Raw genomic sequence first — 5,000 nt, forward strand, 5'->3', positions numbered from 1 at the left:
ATTCCATTATTCCATGCACACAGTATTCAGGCGGGCTTGCCTGCTTTAAGCACTCTAATTTGTTCAAAGTAAACGTGCCGGCCCACCCAGACACTCAATAAAGAGCACCTTGGTAGGATTTCAACGGGGTCCGCCTCGGGACGCACGAACACGCACGAGGCGGTCGCACGCCTTCGGCTCGCCCCACCGGCAGGACGTCCCACGATACATGCCAGTTAAACACCGACGGGCGGTGAACCAACAGCGTGGGACACAAATCCAACTACGAGCTTTTTAACCGCAACAACTTTAATATACGCTATTGGAGCTGGAATTACCGCGGCTGCTGGCACCAGACTTGCCCTCCAATAGATACTCGTTAAAGGATTTAAAGTGTACTCATTCCGATTACGGGGCCTCGGATGAGTCCCGTATCGTTATTTTTCGTCACTACCTCCCCGTGCCGGGAGTGGGTAATTTGCGCGCCTGCTGCCTTCCTTGGATGTGGTAGCCGTTTCTCAGGCTCCCTCTCCGGAATCGAACCCTGATTCCCCGTTACCCGTTACAACCATGGTAGGCGCAGAACCTACCATCGACAGTTGATAAGGCAGACATTTGAAAGATGCGTCGCCGGTACGAGGACCGTGCGATCAGCCCAAAGTTATTCAGAGTCACCAAGGCAAACGGACCGGACGAGCCGACCGATTGGTTTTGATCTAATAAAAGCGTCCCTTCCATCTCTGGTCGGGACTCTGTTTGCATGTATTAGCTCTAGAATTACCACAGTTATCCAAGTAACGTGGGTACGATCTAAGGAACCATAACTGATTTAATGAGCCATTCGCGGTTTCACCTTAATGCGGCTTGTACTGAGACATGCATGGCTTAATCTTTGAGACAAGCATATGACTACTGGCAGGATCAACCAGGGAGCTGCGTCAACTAGAGCTGAGCAGCCGGCCGCCCGGGAGTGTGTCCCAGGGGCCCGCGCGAACACGCAAGCGTCCGCTCAATTATTCTGCAAACAGGAGGAGGCTGAGCTCCCCTGCACAATACACCTCGAAACCCTCTCAGGTCCCGGCGGCGCGCAGCGCCGTCCTAAGTACTTGGTCGGGTTCGAGAGAGGCGCAATCGCCCGGAGTTAGGCGAGTAGACGCTTTAGGTGCGACCACCCGTGCTCCCAACTGAGCTTGCCGCTGCCGACAGAGGCCCGGGAGCGTGCTGTCGTGGCATTGCCGGCGGGAGACAACACGCGCCACCTACGGTGACCGGCAGCTCCAACGCCAGCGCCACAGAAGGGCAAAGGCCCCACGTGGGTGCCGAAGCGAACTCTCCCAGCACAGCGCACGTGCCAACACGTCTGCACAACTGCGATACAAACCACCAGCGAGAACCGCTGGGGCGACCGAGCAGCAGACGGCGTCGCGGCGCCGAGTGCCGGGCGGCGGCGCATCCTCAACGCACACAGTCCTCAGTCGGACCAGCACACTGCAGATGTCCACCGCGCTTCGCACCGGGCCCGCGAGGACCCACTTTGGCCGCCCGGCGCCGCGCGCAGGGTGCCCCGGCGCGCAGCTGCGCCGCCTGCCGCGTCCGTCGGCCGGCGCGCCTGCCACTGGGCGCCCCCACCAGCCGGCTGTAGCGCGTGCGCCCACGCACCGCGCGGCCAGCACGCCGGGCGGCCCCCCCTCACCGGCCGGGGACGGTCCCACCCAGCCACCGCCGCGTATCGCTTCACACACAGATTTGCCCTTACTGATTTACCTCCAGCAACAACAACCGCACCACAATGGGTTTACCAGTTGTTCATTTGCGTAACGTCACCAGCAAACGTAGACGTCCATCCCAGTTTGCAAATGCAACGATTATTGCATACCTGTCTGTTAGGTGTCACGACACACTACGTCTGCCCACATACACGCAACAAAATGTGCACGACTAGAGAACACGTGGGAGGTGGCCCCCTACGTATGCGATGTCCATTACGAGACCGACTGTCAACCAGCATCTGTACCATGTCGCAGATGTGGAACGCGGTGCACCATGCTATCACACTGTGTGAGAAGAGACGACTACGTTTGAATACACGCGCCACTACATCAACAGACGGCTCATGCTGATCGCCATCCAGGGCGTCCGTTAATCCCACACGTCTCTATGGCGTACCACACTGCAATGTAGCTGTTATGGGGAGACGGCACGTGGCTGAGTGCACAACATTTGGACCGTATGGTTCGCTGTTGTTGGGCGCAGTCGTTGTACGGTCACACATGTGCCACAGCGTATCATGCAGTACATACGGACCTATGTGCAGTACAATGTGAGGGTTAAGCTTACGACATCAGCGGACAGTGGACACAGGCCGTACCACGACGTAGACTGAGCGCTTCGACATGCGAATGCCAGTGAACAGCTGCGAAGGGCATTGAACACGCAAGCACCTGAACGACCAGCGTGCGAAGGCAGGGGGGAGGGTGGGGGCGATGTACATCCTGCAGTCGTCCACATTACAGTGTACAGCGGGAGCATGTAAAAAGTAAGCAACACTTGCGAAGTGTTGAACATGAAACGATACACAAGAGGGTGGGCGGTGCGAGTAGCGAACTATATTCAGAGGGTTGTGGTTAGACAACACTGGATTAATGTAACGTGTCATATGCCAATTACAGAGCAGGTTAAGGCACAACTTGGGTTAGGTTAAGGCACAACGTGGGTTAGGTTAAGGCACAACTTGGGTTAGGTTAAGGCACAACGTGGGTTAGGTTAAGGCACAACGTGGGTTAGGTTAAGGCACAACGTGGGTTAGGTTAAGGCACAACGTGGGTTAGGTTAAGGCACAACGTGGGTTAGGTTAAGGCACAACGTGGGTTAGGTTAAGGCACAACGTGGGTTAGGTTAAGGCACAACGTGGGTTAGGTTAAGGCACAACGTGGGTTAGGTTAAGGCACAACGTGGGTTAGGTTAAGGCACAACGTGGGTTAGGTTAAGGCACAACGTGGGTTAGGTTAAGGCACAACGTGGGTTAGGTTAAGGCACAACGTGGGTTAGGTTAAGGCACAACGTGGGTTAGGTTAAGGCACAACTTGGGTTAGGTTAAGGCACAACTTGGGTTAGGTTAAGGCACAACTTGGGTTAGGTTAAGGCACAACTTGGGTTAGGTTAAGGCACAACTTGGGTTAGGTTAAGGCACAACTTGGGTTAGGTTAAGGCACAACTTGGGTTAGGTTAAGGCACAACTTGGGTTAGGTTAAGGCACAACGTGGGTTAGGTTAAGGCACAACGTGGGTTAGGTTAAGGCACAACGTGGGTTAGGTTAAGGCACAACGTGGGTTAGGTTAAGGCACAACGTGGGTTAGGTTAAGGCACAACGTGGGTTAGGTTAAGGCACAACGTGGGTTAGGTTAAGGCACAACGTGGGTTAGGTTAAGGCACAACGTGGGTTAGGTTAAGGCACAACGTGGGTTAGGTTAAGGCACAACGTGGGTTAGGTTAAGGCACAACGTGGGTTAGGTTAAGGCACAACGTGGGTTAGGTTAAGGCACAACGTGGGTTAGGTTAAGGCACAACGTGGGTTAGGTTAAGGCACAACGTGGGTTAGGTTAAGGCACAACTTGGGTTAGGTTAAGGCACAACGTGGGTTAGGTTAAGGCACAACTTGGGTTAGGTTAAGGCACAACTTGGGTTAGGTTAAGGCACAACTTGGGTTAGGTTAAGGCACAACTTGGGTTAGGTTAAGGCACAACTTGGGTTAGGTTAAGGCACAACTTGGGTTAGGTTAAGGCACAACTTGGGTTAGGTTAAGGCACAACTTGGGTTAGGTTAAGGCACAACTTGGGTTAGGTTAAGGCACAACGTGGGTTAGGTTAAGGCACAACGTGGGTTAGGTTAAGGCACAACGTGGGTTAGGTTAAGGCACAACGTGGGTTAGGTTAAGGCACAACGTGGGTTAGGTTAAGGCACAACGTGGGTTAGGTTAAGGCACAACGTGGGTTAGGTTAAGGCACAACGTGGGTTAGGTTAAGGCACAACGTGGGTTAGGTTAAGGCACAACGTGGGTTAGGTTAAGGCACAACGTGGGTTAGGTTAAGGCACAACGTGGGTTAGGTTAAGGCACAACGTGGGTTAGGTTAAGGCACAACGTGGGTTAGGTTAAGGCACAACGTGGGTTAGGTTAAGGCACAACGTGGGTTAGGTTAAGGTAGAAATTGCGTTACATTGCGGTACAAATTGCGTTACATTGCGGTACAAATTGCGTTACATTGCGGTACAAATTGCGTTACATTGCGGTACAAATTGCGTTACATTGCGGTACAAATTGCGTTACATTGCGGTACAAATTGCGTTACATTGCGGTACAAATTGCGTTACATTGCGGTACAAATTGCGTTACATTGCGGTACAAATTGCGTTACATTGCGGTACAAATTGCGTTACATTGCGGTACAGATTGCGTTACATTGCGGTACAGATTGCGTTACATTGCGGTACACATTGCGTTACACATTGCGGTACACATTGCGTTACACATTGCGGTACACATTGCGTTACACATTGCGGTACACATTGCGGTACACATTGCGTTACACATTGCGTTACACATTGCGGTACACATTGCGGTACATTGCGGTACACATTGCGGTACATTGCGGTACACATTGCGTTACATTGCGGTACACATTGCGTTACATTGCGGTACACATTGCGTTACATTGCGGTACAAATTGCGTTACGAATTTGGTTAAGTTAAGGTGCAAAATGGGTTAGGTTAAGGTGCGAAATGGGTTGGATTACAGTACACAACGTGGTAAGAGAGTGTGTTGGGGGGGGGGGGGCCGAGGTTCGTTGGTAGTGATCATTGTAAGTGAATGTCTGAGGCAGCTTCAGTATGTCACAGCAGTTATGTCTCGTCAGGATGCGCTTTTCGCTCGTGACTGGAGGCGCGCCGCGTCTGTGGTTGCGGCAAGGGAGCGGCAGACCTGTGTGATTCATTCCTGCCATTGTTTCTGTGCCGTAACAGGAGG

At 52.9% G+C, this 5,000-nt stretch overlaps 1 non-coding gene across 1 annotated transcript in view; it reads right to left on the bottom strand.

Moving 5' to 3' along the window:
- Nucleotides 1–911, bottom strand: part of LOC126139146 (small subunit ribosomal RNA) — a 1,909-nt gene extending 998 nt beyond the window's left edge. The window contains exon 1 of the ribosomal RNA XR_007528589.1: nucleotides 1–911. This exon is cut by the window's left edge and continues 998 nt beyond it. This is a non-coding gene — a ribosomal RNA (small subunit ribosomal RNA).
- Nucleotides 912–5,000: the final 4,089 nt, after the last annotated feature.

The sequence above is a fragment of the Schistocerca cancellata genome, unplaced genomic scaffold, assembly GCF_023864275.1.
Source record: "Schistocerca cancellata isolate TAMUIC-IGC-003103 unplaced genomic scaffold, iqSchCanc2.1 HiC_scaffold_678, whole genome shotgun sequence".
Lineage (NCBI taxonomy): Eukaryota > Metazoa > Arthropoda > Insecta > Orthoptera > Acrididae > Schistocerca > Schistocerca cancellata.